The 24,569-nt window shown below is 45.4% G+C and overlaps 1 long non-coding RNA gene across 1 annotated transcript; it reads left to right on the top strand.

Annotated features, from left to right (window-relative positions):
* Window positions 1-8,589: 8,589 nt before the first annotated feature.
* LOC109145158 lies at window positions 8,590-13,452 on the top strand. The gene is made up of 4 exons (XR_002046422.3): window positions 8,590-9,891; window positions 11,057-11,189; window positions 12,030-12,069; window positions 13,252-13,452. It is a non-coding gene; the product is annotated as an uncharacterized LOC109145158 (long non-coding RNA).
* Window positions 13,453-24,569: the final 11,117 nt, after the last annotated feature.

Genomic DNA, 24,569 nt, shown 5'->3' with positions numbered 1-24,569 from the left:
GGAGTAGATTAATGGATTGGAAACAGTGTTTAATGAATTAGTGCTGCAAAATACAAGTGAGATGATCTCCTCCCCACCTGAACAGGCTGGTGTGAACTGTGCCCTTATTTTTTGAAAGGAAAAGTATTCAGATTTTGTAATTCCCCTTGAAATTTTCTCCAGGCTCATCCTTGCTGACAGCACCACAAATCAAACCAAGTTGTTTCCTGGTAATCCAACCCCATTTTGGTTATAGGAGCAACACAGGGAGGTCCCTAACTCAGCCTCCAGGCAATGAGCACCAGATGGGTTTTGACCAAAAATGTGGGCTGGGGCATGGGATGGGGTCCTGACTGACAAGGCCATGAAATTTTGTGTTTTCCATTACCTATGCAACAAGATAAACATTAAATCCAGAGAGGTTTGCATTACTCCGAGGTTGGGCTGATGCAGTTATGGTGGAACAATATTTCCCTGTAAATCCCAGCCTAGGAGTGATGAATTAACACCATCATTGCACTGTCAGTGGTTTCTCAAGAAGGGAAGTTCCATGGCTCCTGCATGCTCTGCAATTCAAAACTGCCCCTTTGAATTTACTTTGTGCTTTCATTCCCCCATTCCTATTGCTGCAGAAATATCTCCTTCGCTGAAAGTATTCGGGAAGATTTTCATAAGCAGAGCTTAAAGGTAAGCAGAGAGGGGAATTCAGGCTAATGGTTAGTGTGAGGCTGATTAGAGCATCCTGTTAATGACAACAGTTGTTTGATATCCTATTTGGTGGTGCTACAAAATGTCCCGCTCTGTGATTTGGAGCAGGGTGATCTTTAAGGTCCCTTCCAACCAAATCCACTCTGTGATTCCTTGAATTCTGTGCTAAAATTCAGGTCCTGGTTGGCCTAGAGAGCAAAATAGCGTAACACTCAAGATTTAGGGCTGAAGCCAACCCATCCTTTGGGTCAGCCTCCCCTCCTTTGACACTGTCTCTGGTTTTGTCTCCTCCTGCTCGAGCCATGTGCTTTGTCCTCATCCACCAGAAACTGGTGTTATCACCAGTGCTGCGTGAGAGCACCATGGCAAACAAAGCTGTGCCTTCTTCCTGTACAACAGGTGTGAAAAGCAGGTAAGTGAAGGCTTGGGGCGAAACACAGAGGCAGGAGAAAGATTTATTCTTTTTTTCCCACATGGGGTGGGATTCAGATTCTGCTTTAGCTGAGAAGGCATAAAAACTGGAAGGTTGAAAGAAAGTAGAGGGGAAGGGAAAGAGAAACCCAAAGAGAAAGAGAAAGTGGAACTGAGTGAGGGTGGCTGATCTGATAGCCCTGAATTCCCGCATTGCTGGGAACCCTTGGGGATCAACAAGGAGCCGGGCTCTCCCTGCTTGCCGCCTCAGGGAGAAATAGCTTGTTGCTGGTTGTTTTGCCTTCTGCTGGCTGCTCCTCAGCCCGTGCTGAGCTCATCAGAGCCTATGTATAGCACGGGCATACCTTGGGGTGGGTGTCCTTCCAAAAACCCACAGTCATTTATAGGATGCGCCCCCGGCGATGTTTTCAAAGCCATTTTGCAAACGATGGGGTTGGCTCTCATTTATACTAAGGACCTACTTTAAGGCACTTAGGAGGCATTTATGCCACTTTAGGGTGTGGAGAGAGCAGTGTAAAGAAGCCTCAGTGTAAACAGAAGCCACCCTTCTATCTTGTTGACAGTGGTTAAAATTGGGTTACAGAGTTAAGTCAACAGACAAGGTCTGCCTTATGCAGCTCCCTCTGCTCCTCACCCTCTGTGCCACGGCAGCAGGGAGGGCTGTCCACACTGTCCCTCAGCCACTGCACAACCCAGCACATGGCAGGGAGATTAAGTGTCGAAAGGAATACAAGGATATTTATAGCGGTGGAAAAGTCAGGAGGCTCAGGTGGAACATGAGAGCTGAAAGCAGAAGGGAGCAAAATAAATTCAGAGCTTTGGGATGTCTTACAAGGGCTGCTTCTGTCAGGTTTGGGCTCCTGTGGTTTAGGGAATGTGGGTGACCATGACCCCAGGGGGGGACCTGCCAACACATACAACTGTCCTCAGAAGTTCTTGACTGATATCCTGAAGTTTTCATTTCAGTAGCTGCCTCGAGGCTTGTTTCTGCACATCTCTCTTTTGCACAAGTGGAAGCTGAGAAAACACCACCTCTGAACTAAATCCAGAGGAGAAGTTTGTCAGAAACAAATCTCAAAAGCAGCCTAATTTCCCTGTTCATCGGCTGAGCAGGCTTTGTAAGTTTGAAAAAAGAGAGTAAAATCCAGTACAGATGGACTGTAGGAGGGGTATTCACACCATCTTATTTGATGTGCTTGTAATGAAAATATGGTTTATATCAATGCAGGGAGCTCCAAAACTGCATCAGTACCTGTGCTGGAAGAAACAGTCTGGAAAAATCATAAGACACTTGGAAGAGTACAAGGAATAATAAAAGATGGAGACCAACTGGTAGGGAATAGCTCAACCCAACCAAGATAAATTAGAATCGAAAGCATCACATTACCAAGGAGATAAAAGTCATATCAAGTGTGAAAGGAGGGGCACGATCAGCAAGGCAGGTGAGAAAACTTTCAGCTTTGCTTGGTCTGTTCAGGTCTCTGGTGCAAAATGACAATGTCTGGGTTTGTACTGTTACTGCCTGGAAAATACTCAACTGGCTGTGGGAAGTCCAGGAGGAAGCAAAGAGAGACCTGAGAGCTAAAACAATTCCTGAGAAAGCAGGAGAGATCTTTGAGGATGAAAAAGGTGAGGAAGAGGATGCCTGAAGTGTGTAAAGGTACAGTAAAGGGAGAGAGGGCATTTGTTCTTCATGCCCCAAGGGGCCCCACTGGGAAGGGATGGTCTTAAATGTAGTAGGAAACACTGAGACCATTGATAAAGACTCTGACTGGAGAAGATTATCTGTGTGGTCTTTTCAAGCCATATGGGTTTTAAGAATATTCTGGATGGCAGCTCCTAAAATGAGATCCTGCTCTGAGTAGAGGATGGACTAAAAAATGTCTTGATGGTCTTCCCAGGTGGTTTTTTGCTATAATTTTCAAGGGTGAAGGAAACATTCCATCACTGTTGGGCCAGGATGGTGCACAAGCAGGGACTGTCATTTTTCCATGGGCGACACAGACAGAGATGACCTGGTGGAAGTGGCCTAAGTAAAGGTGTGCAGTGTCATGGCATCATGGACTGAGATGATAAAAAATAGTCAATTTTCTCTTAATTCTTTGTTGCTCAGGTTTTTCAGTTGGGTTTTTGGGTTTTTTAGGTCTTTTGGCAGTGAAATTATTTTTGAGGTGTGTTTGACCAGTGGCCATCATGTCTGAGGTAAAATACTGGGGACAACCCTCCAAAAATGCTGCTCTGAGATGCTGGCAAGGGGTGATTTAGGGCATCCCCTGGAGGTCACTGTGCAGAGTAACCCAGACTGAGTGCTGGCTGCTGCAGAGCAGCACAGACAGAGAAGGCTTCTCCTCCCAGTGCCAGGCGTGCAGCCACCATCTGAGGACAGGCTTCGGGTGGGGAGAAGGGAGACCATGGAAATTTTCTCATCTGCAGAGTCAAGAAACCATCTCAGGCGTCTGAGGGCAGCTGGCCAGCTCAGCAGGCTGTGTGTGCCTTTCCAAAGACACGAGGGAAGTCAAGCTGTCCCAAGCCCTTACAGCAAAACAGATGCAGGGATCTGAGTAGCCCAGTGCTGGACAATGCTTTCCTTGGGAACAGCTTCATTATCAGCAAACAATGATCTCTGCAAATCCAAAGCATTAAATGGGGATTTGTTTGGATACCGACCACTTTAACGAGGGCAATAAAATTAAGAAAACACCCAAGTTTTCATGAGCTCCAAAGTTTCGAGTCTAGACCAAGAAAAGGACTTTAGGAGCCAACTCTAGTTGATGTTGTGGACAGCTCTGGATGCAGTTCCAGAAAATGCTTGTGATCCACTTTTAAGGAGAGTTACTGGAAAAGAGGTCAAGCCCTGTCCCCTTGGCCATGGGCACGGTGTGGCACAACGGGGGGGCTTGGAGTGGAGGGTCCCTCCTGCCCCGGGTGTCCTGCACTGACGCAGGAGAAAGTTGTGTGAGGTCTCTGCTCTTCTCTTATATAATCCATGACTTCAGATAAAGTTAATGCCAAGTACCCAAAAAAGGGATTGTGTGTGTGCTCTCTCGCAGCCTCTTCCCGTAATCTGAACACAACTTTCGACTGTGACAGTTTTGCCAGTAAAATCGAGGTTTTTCCTTTGCCATGAGATCCAGATTTAAAATTAGCTGTGTCCCAGCAGGGCCATCCCTGCCAGCCTCAGTGCTCAGCATTGGAGGGTCAGGGCCTCAAAAGAGCCCAGCAGCCCAGTTTAAACAGTGACCAGAAAAGTTTGTTCAGGGAGGGCTCCCTGGCTGTTAACAACAGGAGCCTCCGTTAGCTCCTACTTCGAGAAAACAGTCAAACTTTATAAAAATACCTCCTAAAGTAAATATTAGTGAGTCACAGATACTAATTACTAATAATTCATACATTGGGAACAGAAATATCGGCAGGACCTGTCAGGCAGGCCTTTTTAATGAGCAATAGCACAGAATTAGGTAAGTGTTCCTCTGGTTTTTTTCTTTTTCTTTGTGTGTGCCAACCTTTCCCATTTGAGACCCAGGCTTGGAGCTGCTCCGAGGCCTTGGGTCAGTGAAACCAGCTGGAGTCTCAGTCCCACGAGGGGAGCAACTTCCCTGGAAGGGACCCAAGCTGGGAGGGCGTTGAGCAGCGCTCCTCATCTGAGGGTCAGTAGTGGGGCACTCCTGGGGAATTGGAGGGTCTGACCCTGTAATTGCAAATTACAGATAAATTGAGGTTTTTTTCATTGACTGACCTTTAGAAAGAAAAAAAAAAATCAACCCCAAACCAACCACATTATTTAAATTTCATGCAACTACCCAAACCCCCAAAGCACTTTTGTTTCATTAAGGATCAAAATGGAGTGAAAGCCAATCCTCATTTTTGTTGTGAGGCAGTTTAAACTGAAAAGTGGTTTTGGTCAAAATATATTAAAAAAAAAATTTGAAAATATGCCGAGTTTTAAAAAGTGAAATTGCAGTTATTTCAGTAATTTCTTTTCATGTTTGAAAGTGTGGCTTCTTAAAAGCTTGTTGGCACTGCAAAGTATTAATGAAAAATTTAAATTAATTTTTTGCTTGGTTTTTTTTAATTTTCCCATGGTGTTTCACTGGCATTTGCTGGCTCATGCAGCGACTGAGATGCTGTCTGGGTGAAGAGAGGAGCAATCTCTTTTGCTGAAATTGAAAAGGAGTGTCAGCTGAAAAAACCTAAGAAGTTCCAGGCAGAACTGCAAAGGAGAAAGGCTTTTCTTGAGGAATGGAGCTAAAGGAGGAGTGAAGAGCAAAGAGCCAAGACAAGGACTCAGCCTGGAGCCTAACACCTTATTTTTGTGAAATCTGAGGGGAGTTCTGCTGTGCACTTTGAATGAAAGCCAATCCCCAAAATCCAGAGGGGTGAGCAGAAGACAGAGTGTGAGGTGATCCTGGTGCTTTGAAGCCCCTCAAACTAATTTTCCTTTTCTTCCCCAAAAGAAAAGTGTTTCATTCTGGCAGTTATGAAAGGCTCCGTTTCATCACCGGTAACTCCACGATGCCTTGTCCTGGCTCTGCAGCCCATCCTGCCAAGCCTGCTGCCACTTAGGTGGTCCCAAATTACTTCTTGCTTCCAGTTCCTCAGCTCCTTTAAGCCAAACCTCGGCTTTGGAAGGACTCTGTGAGAGCTTTTAGCTCTGAGCAGTTGATTCATCAATTAGCACACACATTAGCTCGAAGGGTTGTAGCTTTTTGGTCCCACACGGCCGTGCAGGTGGAGGTTCTTTTCCAGGAACGGGGAATGGAGTCTCCTCTTCACATTTTGCTTTTTAACCCTGAAGTTGATCCAATGGAAAGAGAAAAGGGACACTGTGGTTGTAGGGACAACGCTCCCTCCTGAGCTGTGTTGGCACAGAGATGCCAGCAAGGACACATGGAGCCAGTTTTCCTTTCCTCTTAGCCCGAGGGTCTCAGGGTTGTCAGACATAAGTCCATGAACTGCAACTCTGCTCCAGACAGATTCTCATGTGGTGCTGAAATTATCCAGAAATGCTGAGGACACATTTTTCCCTTCCCCTGAAAGCACCTGGAAAGAGTTTGACTATTGGCTCTGCCTTCTTCCAGGAAAGCCATCTCCTGTGGGATACCAGAGGGTGTCATTCTTCCAGCTCAATGCAATGTAAAGGAAATTTTCTCACTAGGAAAAGACAGCCACAAGCAGCCTCGCTTTTCCTGAGCTAACGTTTGGGTTTTCTGGAAATTATGTGCACCTTTCCAGCTCGGTGGCTGGGCAGACAACACAGCCGTTGTTTTCTACCTCTTCATATCAACGGCTTCCCCGCGGACTTTCCTCAGGGAAAATTGATGGAACAGCTCACTCAGCTGGTCAAACAGCACAGGCAGCCTGGAAAACTGCCAAGGATGACAAGCCTGGATAAAAATCCAACTCCTGTTGTTACGGCAGCGATAGACACCATTGGATTTGTGCTTGGTCACTGACGAGTAGAAGGGTCCCTTGCAGCTGCTCCATTTGTAGAGCCAGCTTGAACAGCCCTGTGCTGAGGGGTGCCTTGCTGGGTGCAGTGAGATTTTGTGTCTGGATAATCTGCATCCTGTCTGTGGGAGCATCTCTGGTTTGGTGGATGGGTAAAGGAGTCATTCCCAGAGCTGGGGGCATGCAAAGCAGAGGGAAATCCTATTCCCACCAACACCTCTGACCCACCAGCCCTCTGGGCATGGTGATTTTGGCAGATGTGAGTTTCTCATCAAAGCCACATTTTAAGCTGAGCTCTCCTGTACCTTCTCATTATCTTCTGTGATCTCTATCTTTAATTAAAGGCAGACCTGAGACCCCTGGGACTTGCACACCACCCCCCCTTTTCGTTTCCCCTTCCTTCCCTGGTGGCAGAGAAGGGCAGGCAGGGCTGTGCTGCTCACAGGGGATAGTGGTGGCAGCAGTTGTGGGCACAGACTGAGCTCAGGGAACCCCCTCACACTGATGGTGGGGAAGGTTTTTCCTGGGAGAGGAGGGAGACAAGAAAATTATTGGAAGAGGAAGCAAAAATGAACCACAGACTGTTTTTTAATGAGTGTACTGAGAATTACTCTAGATTTCAACATCTGTTTTGACTGGACAGGAAGAGAGTTTTGCAAAGGGTGCAAGGATACAGATCCCCTGTGAAGAGAAAGGCTCACAAAGCCCTCTCAGGATCTCCTTTATGGAACCATTAACAGGGGCCTGAGCTGGTGATTGCAGGTCTGCTCATAGTTTGCATGCGAACCTCAGTTCTGCACAAATCAGAGGCTCCAAACCAGCCATGCAGAGAAATGTAGATTTTCTGGAGTGGTGACATCTTTGAGAGGATATGTTTACAGATGAGTGATTTCCACCATGGCAGAAGAGGACAGGAGATGGCATCAGACCATGCCTCTTGTTGCTGCTGGCTGTGCTGTCCCCTCTGGCACTAAGAAAAAGGTGTGGCAACGCTGCTGTGGGAATCCATGGGGCTGTGGGAAGCGGGTTGTAATACTGGCTCACCAATTTTCTAATTAAAGGTCATGAGTGGTCCTCACGATCTGTTAAAGGATATTGCACAGAAATTAAAAAACAGGCAAATGTGTCACAGGAAGCCCAAAGACTGGAACCACAGCTGCGTAATTCTTCCTCTGGAAACTGCGCTGTGGACTCGAATCATGATGCACCGCTTGGTCACAGCCACTCACTGAGCTGAAAGTGTCCCACTGCTCTTTTCCTTCCTGATTTTATTGAGCTCTGCTTCAGGCCCATTGTTGAAATCGCTGCAGAGTGTTGGTGGGCTAATGTGGAGCAATGTCTGGGCGGTGTCACTATTGAATGAAGTGTCTGGCACAGACGATGCCCTCCAGGCACGGCAGCACCTCTTCCCGAACATAATCACCCTCATTTAGCCCCATTAGTGCCAGCTGAGTCGGCGGTGATGGACGGCGTCACACCTTCTGCTGCAGCCTCATGCCACGGTGTAACACGAGCTTTTGGTGTCTGGACCTGTTTTATGGCAGGAGCAGGATTTACGGGGCAGGAAAGGCGTTTCCCATTCCAAATCCAGAACCAAGGCATCGTGAGATGAGGCCTGTGATGCACAGCAGAAGCGAGAAGGACATTTCCAAGTAAGTCTTGACTTTGGGGAACGGGATATGACAGTGATGGGGCTGATGGGATGCATCCTCTTATCTTTTTAGTCACTCTTCTGCCCACACCAGCTGGAACAGTTGTGCACAAAGCTGTCATTGTGACAGGGCTTAGAATTAGTGCTTTAAGGACATGTACTCCTCAGTACTGCATATCTGGTAACAAGGCAGGAGGGGATAAAATGAACTTTCATGAGGAGAGACCACATTTTCATAAAATATATATCAGAAAAGCGAGAAAGGCTCAAGGGAACAAAACAGAGCTACTGCAGTTCTTGACTGTGTCTAGAGCAGATGTGAAGGTCTTCATGGTGTGCCAGGAGGTGAAATCAGCCACCAAGAAATGCCTGTCAGCAGGACAGTGTTGCTCCAGGTCAGTGAGTTATGGATTCTGGACAGGAGGGCTGGGAAGAAGAAAGTTTGCTCGTCTCCTTATTAGTAAGGCCAACTGTTCCCTTCCAGCAGCAGGGAAGGCAGATGTGGAACATCTTTCCAATAACATCAGGGATGTCATTGCATTGTTTGCAGCCCCGTTTGGCTGAGTCAAGATTTCCAGTGCTTGTGCCTCATCCAAATAAAAGCAGGAGCTGCTCACATCCTTGTCCACCCAGAGGAACCAACCTTAACCAGGAGCTTTTGGAGCCAAAGTAAGGAACTGTGGCCACGTCCTGAGCCACAGGAAAGGCAGCCACGTGTTGAAGCTTGCTGGATTTTCCTTCATTGTGCTTTTGCTCATGTTGGATCCCTGTGCACAGCCTGACTCATGGCTTTGGGAAAGAGAGAAGTCAGCGTTGCCCACTCAGAAATCCAACTGCTTTCAATTCACCCAAACCACCAGCTGGACGCTGAAGTTCCTTGTGTGGATGATTTCCAACTAAAATTTCCCATCTGTAGTCATCAAAGGATGCAAGCAACAAACAGTTCCACATTTCACTTCGCTGCTCTTGTACTCTGCTTTACCCCTATCTTGTCCTCTTTGGCATAATGTCCACTTGCATCAATCTGAGGTTTATTTTTGGAATGAACATGAGTTTGCCTGGCACCTCTCCAAAAAGCTCATTAACTCAGGTCACTCTTTTGATCATGGAGCAGATAAACATAATTCTGTTCTCGCCTTTATTCTCCCCGAGAAAGTAACTGGGTTTTTGTCCATGGACAGTAGAGCTTGCAGTATTTCTTTGGGTAGCCAGGAACAGGGATGCCCAGGACATTTGACGGGTTTTGGTGCCTGCTTTAGCAATATTGGTCTGAGGTGTGGTCGTTTTCTGATCAAACCTTTTTTTGGTGGGAAAGTTGAACTTCTGACATCTGAATTTTGTGGCATTTCAAGCTGGGAGTTGACTTTTCCTCTGGAAAGTTTTAGTTCTCTCGTGGGAAAATGAGAGCATGGCCAATCTAAATACAAAATAAAGTCACATATTACTTGAAACACTTTTTCTGTGCTCAGGGAAGTGGTCAGTTACTCTGTGTTGCTCTGTTGCTTTACAGAAAATCCCTCCACCCTGCCCTGTAGATGTGTCATCCTGAGTTTTGATGTTACGTGGTCTGGATTTGAGCAGCAGAAGAGACAGGCCTTGCATTGTGCTCTGAATATTGGGGTACTCCTGATTTTAGAAGAATGTCCTTACACACACAATTTCTCTGCCTTGTGGTAAATCTTTTAATCTCTTTTGATGTCTCAGAGAATCTTGTCCCGGGTATCTGGGAAATACAATTTGTAACCCAACTTCTCGGCCAAATGAATGAGAATCTTGAGGAAAGTTTCATCCCAGAAATTTCTTTTTCCCTAATGAAAGCAAACTGATATTCTGTGCTGGGTTTGTAACCTGGGAGCATGTGGCTCAGGCTGGGTTGTCTGGGAGGCTGAAACTGTAAACGGCTTTCCCAGGGTGTGAATGGGACACTCAGTTCTTCAGGCACAGTAAACCCTCATCAGAAATACCCGAGGGGGTGTAAATTGGCACAACCTCACTGCTGCTGCTGGACCTACTTCACACCTTGGCTGCAGCCCTCCAAAGCCCCACACTGGTGATACCAACAGAGTGATATGGGGCAAGTCAAACATGCTCAAGCTATTCCCAAATTCAGGGGCAGTTGGACTGGGGACAAGCCCACCACTGACCAAGCTTCGGAACAATTCTTGGAGGGGCTTGCAGGTCTCAGCTGTGAATTATGACATTGCTGAGGGTGGTTTCCTGTTCCAGTTGGAAATACTGCATGGATTCGGGCAGAGCTGCCTTCTCCCAGGGAATCACATGGGCCTAGAAACAGAAATAAACTTCCCATGGCATTTCTTTGATGTGCCTGCTTGCTCCTCTGAGGTATAGGGTGTATCCAGAGGCCAGCGTCAGCAAATGCATCACTCCTCCCTTACTGCAGTGTTATTTCTAGACCCTTGCTTGGTTTACAATGGACAAAAATCTGATCAAATGCCTGGATGAAGCACAGGACAAATTCAGCTGTTCTACAGATGTGAAAGGATAGAGAGCCTTTTGGTTCTGTCCCTTTTTAAAACAAACCAGCTCCTCCACTTCTTCAGCCTCTTAAGCACTGTCACAGCCTGTCCCCCCCAGGGATAAGAACAAATACCCTCCCCATCTTTCCCGGCTGGAAACCCATCTGCCAGAGATGTGTTCGAGTTATTTTTCATATTGTTCGAATTATTTTTCATAGTCTCAGGGCTCTCTGTGGGTAAAATAATGTGAGTAAAGCAATTTTGACGAACATCACAGTTGTCAATAAAACGAGGAACAATGTTTAATAAGAACAACTTAACGGTGAACTTGACTTTGTTGCTGTTAATCTGTTTTCTCAAGCTGAATTTCTGTGGAGAGGTTGCCAAAGAAGTTCAAGGATTTCCTACGTGCCTTTGTCCATCGGATGAACTCAGCTCTTCTCTTGGCCTTCAGATTTCTTCACTTTTCCTGATGTGCCCAACTGGAATTGCAGGTAAATTGCATGAGAGACTTTCTTCAGGTGTTCTGATGGAAAAATTGCACCTGTCTCATTTTTTCAGTGCATTTAAAGCTGAAACAAAATTGTCATTTATCCTTTTTTCCTGTTGCAAGGTTTTATGGAAATACACTCTATTTTCTCCTCTGTTCTGCTCTCCATGTTGTGATACGCTGGAAGATATTAAACAACAAAACAGCAAAGAGGATATGTTTTTTATTATTTTGTTTGTAAGAACACTCTGGACTGGTAAATAGCTACACCCTTCATAAATGTTTTCAATTTTCCCTTTGAAATAAGAAACAAGTAATGCTTTCAGCAAGCAGCTCTTCTTGGTCAAGGGTTTTTCTCTTTTTCTCATTTTAGGGTACATACATAATTTGCAAATCAAAATGTTTCCAGAAAACATGTTTGGGGCATGTGGGGTTTTTTATGTTTTGTTGTTGGTTTTACTTTTGGTTTTTTAGAGCTATGTGAAATCCAAGCTGTGGCTATAAAGACATGGCTGTTCATGATGCTGAGGGCTTTGTGCTGAGTAGAATATCTTTCAGTATGAGAACCTGCAAGGGATCTGTAAAAAACCATAGCAATCCCATAAAGTCACTTGCAGGAGAGACTTCACTCGATTTATTTCTTATTAATTTCAGCAAAAAGCCTCTTGTATAACTAACCAATAACTTGAGCTGTGTAGGGAAGAGTTGCACCTTCAGACACAAGTCAGTGGCCTGGATTAAGATCATTCCTTGGAAACAAATGGCCAGGCCGTGGTGTTTCTGTTCTCCTGCTTTGTTGCTCCCAACAGTATGGAATGACCTCAAAAATCTCTTTTTTTCCCAGGCCGTGCTTTTTCCCTGAAGGATTCCTGAGGGCATGCCAGGTACTTGGTCCCAATTCCCAAGCTGGGCACAGGCATGGGATCCTCCTTGACTTCACCATGAGAGAGCTTGAACAATTAGGTCCAAAAGTGAGATGGCCTAGACCCATCTCATTCTAGGTTGGCCTTACATCCTCCCTAAAGGCTTTTGGTCTTGCTCTGGCTGGGATGGTTTTCTCTGAATGTGCTGTATCGTTCTGGACTTCCAGAGAGTGTTTGTGCAACCCAGTTTGAGGTCACCTTGAGAGTGGCTGGGCTTGGCAGAGCTGACTTCTGGGCCCAGGCCTTGCTGTTGATGTCGAGCTTTTGACTGATTACACAAAACATTTTATAGATTAAGTTTGAATGAACCCTTCAATTAAGGTCATAGTAAATAAGATTCTAAGGTTAAAGCACTTTATGGCAAGCAGACTTTTGGGAACTGGTTGTATTAAGAGGAATGGTTTGATTAGAGAATGAGAAACAGGACTGGGGAGACAGGAACCTGACCTCAGCAGTAAAATGCACAGAGTTGCTTTTTTTTCTCCTTCTTGGAATCTGGTGTACAAAGGTACAGTTAAACAACATGGCCAACATTTCAGCAGGCCAAGGCAAACCATCTGTGCTTTTCCTGACTCTGGGCATCTGCACAGGGTTTTGCTTTGCTTTGCTTTAAAATTCTGGGCCAAATCTGCTTCTTAGCATGCAGCAGGAAGAGGTTGCAAGGTGGGAGCCGGAGTGGGACCCTCGGGAGGCTGGAGGTGCCCCTGGAGCTGAACTGACCACACTGAAATCCAGAGCTCTTGGGCTCCTCCAACTCAGAATCAGCTTCTGGACACCACCAATCAGTACAAGCTGAATTTAAGGATATCTGCAGGCAGGATGTAATTTGGAAGAGCTACCAGGGCAGATAGTCTGGGTCACATTGTTGGAGTCAGCTCAAGTTGGAATAGCAGGGAGGCGGAGGGGATAACAGAGAAGCAGCCAAACACCCACACGACCCCAGTGCCAACCTTCATTGCTTTTGCAGTGTTTGATTTGTTGTTTCCTTAGAAAACCAGGCTGAGCTCCCAGCAGCAGATCATTTTCAATCTCTATGTCTGAGTTAGAACGAAAAGGCTTTGTCCCGAAAGTGGGTATTTCCAGTATCACTGGAAATGCTGAGTGGGGTTTTCATTCCTCTTATTCTTCCTTATCTTTCTGCAGGAGGAAGCCTGTCCTGGGAGCAGGGCTCAGACACTTGGATGCTGCTGCTGAGGTGAGAATCAGATGGCCCCTGGTTTGCTCATAAGCCAAGAGGGCTGGGAGAGAAAAGGATGGACACAGGGAGGATGAATCAGCATTTATGCCTGGTAGCCTTTAACCAAGTTTGGGTGTCCTGCTCTACAGGATGAATGTGATTGTCCCAGTTCATATGGGAATTGCAAGGTAAGACCCGCTGAGCCAGCAAATATTTCCATTTACTTCACTCAACCCCTTCATCTGAGTATTGAAGCCCTGCACTGGAGGTAACACAAGTTGAAGAGACTCAGACAAAATTTAAACATGTGCTTTTTCACAGGCAAACACTGAGTAAAGATTGCACTGGCTCAGGAGAAATGCCCTGGTCTGAAGGCAACACTTTTCAGCTCCAAATCAGCTCGTGTTTGGGGAAGTTTGATGCCATTTTGCAAAGTTTACTTTCTCAAACGAGAAAGAAACAGCCAAAATATTATTATTTCTAGAAAAAAACAAGCTGGAATAGGCCAAATAAAATGACAATCTCCATTTGGCAGGGAGAAGAGGTGATGCAATTAGCTGGTTTTTATGAAGAAATGAGTAGGAAGTTGGGAATTTGATACATAACCCTTTTCTGGCAAGAAATACCTCAGCAAGGAGAGCAGAAAAGATAAACAGCTAAATGCTTTAGCAAAGATGACCGGTGTCTATAATCAGATAATGCTCGAATATAACACTAAAGAAATGAAATAATAGGCTAAAATAAATCTCCTTAATTTATTTTCCTCCTCTGTTCTGCCAGTTTCAAGTTTCCTTCAAATCCCTCCCATTTGCTGAATTTTTCTCTGGCAGAAATTTGGCCGGGCCTTTTGCAAACCAGAGCAAAGGGAATGCTTTCAAATATCCCAGACAGATAATTTTCTCTTTGCAGTTCTCTTGATGGTGTTAGAAAACACAAGCTGTTTGTGTGAGACCTCTGCTGCTGTCACCATGTAGGAAGAAACATCCAGGAGATGACATATACAATTCAGAATGAGTAAAAATAAAAAAAAATATAATCTGCTGATGCTTTGAGAAAACCCTGTGTCTCTACATAAACCTCTGGATTTGGGGTTTGGGGTTTGTTTTCGCTGTTCCCATGGGGATCCATGAGATCATAGGTACCTTAAAGCACCTAATGAGAAGCAAGAGAATCTTGCTGATCATCTGGGTTGCCTCTGCGTCCCTGGAGAACAACAAACATCCCTGGGGACCCCACAAATCTTCTATTGATGGCTGAAAGACCGGAGAAGGAGGTCAGCTCTTAATTGAGGTAAGGAAGTTCTGTGTTATGGGAGGAACAAGGAGGTTAACCCAGTCTAAACTGGTGCTGAGGGCAGCTACCCCTGAGGTTATGGTGTTGGGCTTGGCTGTGTGAGAAGCACCAAGGGTCAGAGAGAGGGTTTGGAGGGATCCCACAGATCCCTCCAGGTCCTGTCATCCCCTCTGAAAAGTGGGATTTGATATCTCCAGGTGTCAACATTGCTGCTCTTTCTCACCCTCCAAACCCTATAGCTGTCCTGCCTTTATTAGAGAAGTGTGGGTTTAATTACGTGTCTCTATGGCCATTTTTCAGGCCGTGGTTGACAAATCATCGTGTGTGGCTGACCCAGCAAAGCTCCACCTCTCTCCATAACTGTGTTTTCCATGGGAGCACATCTGTTCTGGCTGCTCCACCTATTTTTGAAGGTATATCAACAAACTCCCTCTGGCTCTGACCTCCCAGCAGGCCAACAGTCCAACCCTCACCTCTCTCATTAATCAGCCTTACATCATTAGCTCAATTTAGTGGCAGTTTTATCCTTTTTCTCTCTTTCACTGGTGGAGAAATGTCTGCAAAATATTTGGGTTACCTGTGGCAAAGCATGAAATGTCACTCGGGATGGAGCCCAAGCCGGCAATGCTCTGCTGCTTCAGAGGTCTTTGGAATGCAGTCCCTCCTATAAAAACCAGAGTTCTCTGAGGTTACATCACCAGAGGTGACCCTGAGAGTTGTCTTATGTTGAGGCAGCTTCTTGCTTTTATTTTGGGGTTTTTTTGGGTGTCTCTGGGACTATTTCTGGTGGTGTTGCACTGGCGTCTCCTCAGAGCAGAGGTGCTGGATGAAAAGCTGCCTCTGGTGGCACTGCTGGGGCTCAGTGTGTGGCTGCAGAGCTGTGCTGACAGAGGAACTTTGAAAATCTTGCTTGAAAGTATTTTTCCCACTTGGCAGCTGAACAGAGCAAACACACACAAAACATCATTCTCGTGAAGGTTAGAGCTGATCCATCCACCACAGGCTGTGAGAAATGAGAATAAGCCCATTGTCCTGAATGTTTCTTTGTCTTAAGCCTGGTAGAATTTATTTCCCAATATCATTTCTTGACCAAACGCTGCTCTGCACTAGATTTTATCATTTCCTCATACAATAATAACCAAATCTTTTCAATTAGAGGACATTCTCCTACCGGTGCAGCCGACATCCTGTTTTGCCTTCCGTGCTGCAGCTGCGCATGGAGTATAAAAGCTTCAGGAATATTTCCTAAATCTCCAGTGTAATGTTCTAGCTGCAGCCCCTGTCAGCTCTTACAGCCCCTCCCATCTGGATCATGGGATGGATTGCTCCAGGAAACATTGCCCAGCGTGGTTATACGTCACAGAGTAAAACCTTGATTATTTGCATCCTATTTAGGACAGCAGAGCTTGGAATGTCCCCCGGGGTTTGCCTGGCACTGCAGGAGTGCAGGTGCTCCAGGAATTTTGCTCCCACAAAGCTCAAACAGAGCAGGAGACAAAAATGAGTGGTTTTGGGTGAGATTTGTGCCTTGCACAAAGGATGCACTGGAGGCTGTTGAGGGCGCTGGTGGGGCTTTGGGGGAATTTCAGCTTGTGCCTCAGTGATTTAATTTTCTGCCATTCAGTTACTGAGGGTGCAAAGGTCACCCTAATGCCACTGTGTTCCTCAAGGGCAGTAGCAGGATGTGCTACAGGACAGCAGGTGAAGGAAAAGACAGTGGGCATCTGTTGATGTAAATGGTGCTGGATCCTCCCCCTTTTCTTTTAATTGTCTTAAAATCCTGAGGCAAATTAAACCCATATTTTAAAAGAAGTCTGATTGTGAAGCGTAGTTTAGTGCTGCTTGGTGCATTTGGACCTCATGTTCTGCAATAACAGCAGCCTTGCATGTCGATGGCAGAAAGCTCAGCGTGTGACTCACTGCTCCTGCTGGTCCCAGGGGTTCAGGTGTCATCATTTTTATGGGCTTAGTGCAAAAATTGCGGTGAAAACAGAGTCCTTGTGGCAAAATCAACCATGTTTGTGTGCCAAATTGAAGTTTTCCCAGGGTTTCTACGACTAAGACGTGTTGTTCATATATATTTGTATATTTATTTGTTTTATATATATATATATATATATTTAGTGCTGCCTTCAGGTTGTTTCACGCCAAGAAGGGAAAAAGAAATCCCAACAAACAGCGAGTTCATAGAGTCCTTAAATCTGAAGACATGTTCAAGGTATTTGTTGCAAATAATGCCAAAGGTCTCATGTACTCCTTGGAGCATTCCTGGAGAGCTGCTGGCTGCCTTTTCCTAGATAATGATCTTTATGTGTTTAGCTGTGAACACACATTTCCCATCTCCTGTTGCTGCTTTTCTAGGTTAGACAAAAAATTCTTGTTCATGCATGGTGTTCTCCAAAATTGGTTTGGATTTTTTTCCCCAGCTGTTCTCTTCTGCCTCCCTTTGAGTTTATTGCCATCACCTTTCCAATCTTCACATCCCCTCCAGCCCCTGTTCCCAGCCCCCCCACTCACACCTGGTTTTCCCTTTCTTTCTTTGCTCTTCTTTGTGCAATTTGATGATTTTCATTTCAGCAGTTTTCCAAGAATATTTGGAATTTAATCTTGGCCTGTAAACCCTTCCTACTGCAACACAAGCTCAGCCTTTTGAAAGTTCTCTCCTTGTTCCTTTGTCTAAGTCCTGAGCACAAACACCACCCAGAGCAGACTTACGGGTCTACCCAAAGACCTGGCTCTGAACTGATAAAGCAGAGCAGAGTGTTTTAATTAGCTCCAGATTCATTTTAAAGGGGTTTTGTCTCCACCACACTCCCCCTGTTACTGATCTGAACACCACGCAGAGTCACAGCCAGATTCCTAGGATATAAATCTCCAAAACTTTGTCTCTGCTCCAGGCTCACTGGTGCCCTGCTAGGAGCACTATCTAGCTCTTAGCTAAGGAATGCCACATTTTTTCATCTCTCTTGATAAAAACGATGCTCTCAGCCCAGCCCTTTTGCCTTCACAATGCTGGTTCTGTGCTTCCCCCTACATTCCTCTTCCCAACAAACCCCTGGTTTTGCTCTACTTAACACAGGGCTCCACAGAGAGAGTGAATCCCTTTGCTTTTGTCAAGGAGAGAGAGATGAGAAGCCTCAGCAAAACAGGAAGCAATGACAAGATGTGGGTTTATTGGGTTATTAGCCCTGGGGCACAAAGACTGCATGAGATGGTATTTTTAAAGCAGCAGCATCCAAAGGTCACTGAAAGTGTCAGGCCTGAGATACAGGATGGTGATTTCTTGAAGTCCAGGTGCCTGATCACAGGGTTTGTTGGGAGCCATATGTTGGGTTATCCACATGGATTATGTTGGCCTGAATTGCAGGATTTGGTTGGGAGTTTGTTCTTGTTAAGCAGAATTTACTGTGCAGTTTTCTTTGGTAATTCAGCACCTTGTTGCCAGTCTGTGAACTTTTATGTGGAGGAAAGCTATGGAGACGGACTGTAAAGGCTTGGATTTATATTTTCTGGGGTAGAAATCTCTACCTGGGCAAGAGCTGCTAAAATGGGATCTGCACTTGAGGTGCTGTACAATTAAACAGGATCAGAGCTCATGCAAAGAGAGGTTCAGCTGCAGCACTGCAGAGTCAAACTCTGGATGAAGGGAATTAATTTTCTGGTCCACAGATGTAGCAGTTAGAGAGGTTATTCTCTTTATTCTGCTTCACTGGGCCTTGTATTCCCTCTTATCGCAGGAATCTACTCTCAGAAATACCTGACATATTCGAATTCTGCTCAATTTGGGCTAGAAATGTCTCGATTAAGTCGCAAAATGAAAGAACTCCCAGTTTATACTTCCATTTCTTAATTACGTTTTATTATATAAATGTGATTACACTTCATAGCGATGGAACACAACGTACCAAACATCCAGGGAAAAAAAAGAGATTGGAAAGAAAACAAGCTTCATCCTTGAGCTGAATTTGGACCCTTTGCCTTTTAAATAAAACCATCTGTATTTATATTTTAAAAGTTTGTCAGGGCCAGATGTTGACAAACCCTACTATTTCCTAATCAGTAACCTGGAGGGTGACCCCTTTGTACAGCCAGGCATGTCCTGAGCCTTCCTATACAAAATAGGGTGTGAGAAGCCAGAGATGGAAATTATTTGCCAAAAATCTTTAGGAAAAAGAAAGAAAAATGAAGGGTTGTATACTACTGGGATTGGAGCCTTGGGAAAAACAATCATTCATCCTTATGGCAATCAGGTAGGCTCAGATAAAATAAAAATGAGGTAGAATAATATTCCGTAGACTAAGAAACTCTTCTCACCAAACTGAAATATTTTTTTCCTTGATTTCAAGCACAAAATTTAGATTGGAGCATGGGCTTTCCTTAAGCCTGGAGTGTGTTTGGATCCTTGGCTTGGTTCATGCCTACATCCCGATTCTGTTTTAATTTAAGGCAGCAAGAGAAAGATATGTTTTTAGTGCCAGTTAACCAATTCATATTAATTAACTCTAATGAAAATAAGGATAAAGAGAAAGAAGGAAAACCAACATAGGTTCTTAATAAATTCAGCAATTTTAATTCAGCCCCAACCTAAACCCAAATCACCTCTGGGCTCTTACTTTGACCTGAAGGAGCTGGGGTGCCCACACAGCAGGTTTAAATCAGCTGAGGAGCAGTAATTTGTCCCACAGTCCATCCACCAACCCAGGAGCTCACTTTTGTGGGATTTTGTGGAGGCTCAGCTGTTGCATGAAGGGTTGGCCCACGAGAGGCTCATAAATATGTCCATGTTGGGACCTGTGACTTCAAACCTTCCTAAAGCTGGGGGTTTCTGAGGGCTGCATATGGTGTGGGAATTAGTCACAGCTTCCTATGCTTGGGTGTTCCTCCCTGAGCACATGGGGACCTTTGATGTGACCCAGTCCACCCCTGTCCTGTTCCCGTAGTCTTTTCACCTCTATTTTAGCCCAGGTTAGCTCATGGGCCTTGGCCAAACTGAAATGGAAACTTTTTTTTTCTTTTCAATGTAGACATAACATCAGGCATCCTTGTTCAAACAAAATCCTCTTGGAGTGACTGCAATTAAACCGAGAAAGGACATGGGCCTGGTCTTTATTTTTGAGCTCTTGCCTCTACAGTGATTCAGATTGGCTTGGATAATAAAAATAAATCCCTCTTCCTCTTGCCATGCATCAGCATGTTCTGGCTTTTGTCCCCAGGAAGAGCCTGTCTGTTCTCTTGCCAGTGTTATTCCCAGTTCTTTGTCCCAGTTCTAGGACTGGATTATCTTCAGGGACAGGCTGTTGCCTCATGGTCACTCTAACAGCTTTCAGAGGAGTGGGGAGATCTTTGTGAGTCATCTCCTTCTTGTCTCTTCTCTAACCAAACTGTCCTCAACACCAGCTGAGCTGCAGAAGGGTTTGTGTTCTGGACATTTGGCATTTTTTGCCCAAATTTACTGAAATGTGGGATGGATGGGACACGTGGAGCAGAAGATGGGGCAGGTGATGTCCTTTGGTGCAGAAACACCACCAGTGCTGCGTGTGCATTGATGCCCAGGCCACCCAACCACCACCCTCTGGTTCCCTCTCCCTTTTTAAATCCTTCTCCATGTCCCTGCTCCCTTTCCCTCAGCCTCCATCCCTCCCCAGCACTCAATGTCTTAAGATTTCATCCCTCTTAAAGGCCTTCTTTTGCTAAAGATACTACAGGTAATATTTCCCTCTGGAAACTCAGTGTTGGGACACCAAGGAGGCTCATTCCAAATTTCTATCAAAATGATGCATATTAGAATAAGCAAATGCGGGGTTTGCTGTTGCCAAAAATTGGAAGCCAGGTGTATAAGACTTCAGGTTCTTCCTCTGTGAGAAGGGTGTTTTTTCTTTGGCTTTTTTTTTTTTTCCCTGTTGGATGTCATCTGTCTGAAGGCTTTAGAAAGAATCCACAGGAGTTGCACAATTTCAGCAATTGGTGCAATAAATTAAATAAAGAAGGTGTGTGGTTTTGATAGGGAGAAAACAAGTATGAGCATAACAGCCTCACTGGTAAATAGAGGACTTAAGGAGCTCATGCAGAGAAATCTGTAAAAAAAAAAACAAATTAATTTCCAGACCAGGCTTGGAGTTGCATCAAATATAATTGAAAAATTTCTTGGTTTTACTCCATGGCTTTCTCAACAAGTTCCCCACTAATGCTACATTTCAAGAATGCACATAAATGCAAGTTTCACTACAGTTAACTTCAAAACAATGTGAAAAATTATTTAAAGTCCCACCAAAATCACACAGGATATTTGAGGTTGGGTGGAATCTCTGCTTAAATCAGGGTCTACAAGAGCAGGTTCCTCAGGAGCAATTTAGGTGCTGATTTTATTTAATAATTTTTTTCCTGAATGATGACTTCAGTTTTTCTATTGTATTTCTCAGGTCAGTGGGACACCAGGGAAATTGTGTTTTGTGTTTTTGAGTTGCCAGGTCTGTGTCTAATGCAGTTGCAGTTCAGATGATTTTCAGGCTTTCTGCTTTTTTTTGAGATGACAGCAGCCCTGACACTGCAGCAATATTGGACAGTGAGTCACCATGAGAAAAACCAGCATATTCCTGACTTCTGAATACTTTGAATCCATCAATAAAGGCTTCATTTCAAATTTCAGTTAATTCTGTCCCCCTAAGAATAGTGCCCAGTGCTGATGTTCCATGTAATGTAACTGTCTAGTGGGAGTAAGAATCTGCAGGAGCTGATGTTGCTGGGCCCATGAAGGAGTCAGCACTGAGAGGAGCCGCTCAAAAACTGCTCAAATGCTGGACCAAAGCCTTGGAGACTCTGTGAAATCCCCTTTTTTGGAGATTTTCAAAGCTTGGCTGGATGAGGTCGTGAGTAACCTGATGTAATTCCTTCTCACAGAAGGTGTCCCTGCCCATGGAAGGGGGTTGGATCTAGATGATCTCCTTCCAACCCAAACCATTCTGTGAGTCCATGAATTTAGAAGTTAGCCCTGTTTCAGTTGGTCCCACCAGAGCCCCCCTGGAGCCCACAGTGACTCCTGACTTTTGCAACCAGGGCTTGGAGGGTCTTATCACCCTCATGGTCTCACACTCCCTCATCAGTCTAAGATTGCCTAAAACCTGATTTTTTTCCCAGGATTCCTTTGCTTTTTGAAAGGATCTGCTGGCATTTATCTCCCCAGCTCTCTCTGAGCGAAGGCAGGCGGGCTGGCAGACGCAGGTGGCTGAAGGAGTGCAGCATAAACTCCAGATGATTGTCTGGACTGGCTCAAAGTGCCATCAGGTGTGAGGCTTGGATGGAGATTTGTGGAGTTTGATGCCTTGCCCAGACAGAGCTGGAGTTCAATCACTTGAAGGCACGTCCGGCCAGACACAGCCATTGTGTCGGATCCTGGAACGGGAATATCCTGAGATTTCTATCGGAGCCGCAGAAGTGTTTGGCTTCACAGGTCACTTCACTTCTTCCTGACCCCTGCTGATGATAAATAGCTCCATCTCCTGTGCTTGCAGAGCTGTTTGCTTGGTGCCTGTAGGCATTAAGATCTACCTGAGATGATTTTTGCCTTTTGGCCGAGGTGGTTCAGCCCCCGGGCTGGAAAGCTGTGCTCTGTGAGCTTGGCATGAGCCAGATTTATTGGAGTCTTCTCTCCCACTCATTAGAAAAAGCCTGAGGTGCAGACGGTGTATCTTAGTAATGGTATCAAGGGGATTTATTTGGAGACAGGTTGAGATTTAGAGTGTCACTTTGGATTGTTATAAATTGAGCTGTTTCCTATTTGCCCGATTGTTTATGCTGCGATAATATTGCAGCTGTAAAATCCACTGCTCTGGCAGGATCAGCCCCTGATCCCACTGCTGGAGGGCCGTGGCCAAAGCTCCTCCATCACAGATGCTCTGTGCCCAGAGCTGTCACTGCAGTGTCCCTTCTTTAATCTTTACACCACAGCAAGAGCCACCATCAGGATTGCAGTGACCAGACAGCCCAGGGTGACTCCCAGAACGGTGATGCCAAAAATACTCAGATTATTTTATCCGTGCCAAATCCCAGACTGATCCATCATCCCCCAGAGAGCAGTGAGACCACCCCAACAGCTGAGGGACAGCACCCACCCTCTTCCTACAGCACATCTGAGGGGGCTGGTGGCCTCCTGCCTGCTGCAGAGCTGTCTCTGTCAGGAAAGTGGCGTGGGTAGCAAAGTACACCCATTTTTAAAGGCCTGGAGAGGTAAGAATAATCCAACCTCAGGCTTGGCAAGGCACAGCATTGCAGCACATTCCTTCAGCAGTGTAACTGCAGGCTGGGGCTGCACAGACAGACGACACTGGCAAGGCAGCAGGAGTTGAGTTTATGTTTTTTGGTGGGGGGAAAAAGATTAATGCACTGACTCTAAACTCAGGGTGGGGCAATTTCAGGAGAGCAAAAAAAATGTCCTGACTCCGAGTTGTGCCAGAAATTAATATCCCAGTTCTTGTAAGAAATACAGTATTGCCTTTCCAGTATAGCCAGGGCTGAATAGCTCCTTCTCATCTGAAAAGAATAATATCTCTCAGGCAGCATATCCAACCAGACTTGGATGGCTTTGCTTTTAGGTACAGGTGTCCTGACTCTGTTCCTCAATCCACAGGGTGGAAGGAGTCCAGGGCTGAACGGAGCATCATTCCCCAGCAGCTCGGACCAGCTGCTGGAGAAATGATCAGGAATGAGAGGCAGCATTCCCTGGGACAACGGTATCGAGGTATTTCCTAGGGTTCAGTTTCATTTCTGGAAAGCTTGAGTGGGTCCTGTGTGTTGGTTTTGAATGGATTTTCACTTCATTCCGAGGGAAACAGGTGGACACCTGGCTGGCTCTGATTAATTAAAATGAAGGGGATGTCAACATTAAAACCAAAAAGTGTGTGTGCAGGGGAAGGAAAAGAGGGGTGGTAATGCTGAGTCCTCTGTTTTCTGCCTGTCAATCGCTGACCTGTCAATCACAGCTGTGTCTGTGCAGGCTTTGGCAGTGATTGCAGGGGACACTGCAGCAGTTCTCCCTCACAGCTCCTTTTCACCAGCACCACCACAGTTTCAGGTAAATGCCTTATTTTTCTAAAGCTGTCTTGCTTTCCGTGATCCTTCCAAAATAATTTTTCTGCTGATCTTCACCTGGTGATTAGAACTTTGTGGTGGCTTTTTGTGGGCTCAGATTTGCAAGGTGCTTCTGGTCCCATCAGTCATTCAAACCAACCAAAAATGTTTGGGAGAATCTTGGGTAGAATTTCCTTAGGTCTGGATAAGTGTGCCATGACTACCCTTAAACATAACTGGTTTAAGTGTCTCCAAACCAGAATAATCCTGGCTGCAGCACCTCCCCAGGATACGGAGGAGGAATGTATCGACTGTGAGTTAAGAACCCAAAAATGTCCTACTGAATTCTCTATTGCGATTCAGTTACCATAAACAGCAATTAAAACATTTCTTGGGCTCTCCACTGGCATGAGGAACATTGCATACTGTTATGTTTTCCACAGGCAAACAGCCAAGCTCGGGCCAGAGTCAGTCTTGATGTCTTTTATTTCATGCAAAAGGAATCACAAACCTGGGGCTTTCCCTCAAAGCCCTGCAAAGAGCTCTCCCAAGGAATTCCTGACCCAGAACTGGGATGCCTCCAGCTCTGGAGCATTCAGGAGGATCCACATGTGGTGGGGCAGAGTGAGGCAGACAAGTGACAGCCCACCCAGTCCTTGGGACACGTCTTTGTAACCTGGTTCATATCCAGCAAAGCCTACTTAAAAGTTTACTTAAATATTTCTTACTTAAAACATTTACTTAAATTTTTCTCTTCTGTTACCTGTGCAGGGAGGGCTGTTCCCGTGCAAATGCCCTGCTATCCAACCTGATTCAGACCTGCTGAAGAGACCTCAGGAGCTTTGGGTTGAGAAAGAAGGACAAAAAAGGTGACCAAGCACTGCAATGCCCCTTTGGAAGAAGGGAGCTGAAGTCATTTATCCTCTAC

Source organism: Corvus cornix, chromosome 11 (genome assembly GCF_000738735.6).
Source record: "Corvus cornix cornix isolate S_Up_H32 chromosome 11, ASM73873v5, whole genome shotgun sequence".
In the NCBI taxonomy this organism is placed as follows: Eukaryota; Metazoa; Chordata; class Aves; order Passeriformes; family Corvidae; genus Corvus; species Corvus cornix.
The sequence above is the reverse complement of the archived record's forward strand: the minus strand, read 5'-3'. Positions and strand labels throughout refer to the sequence as shown.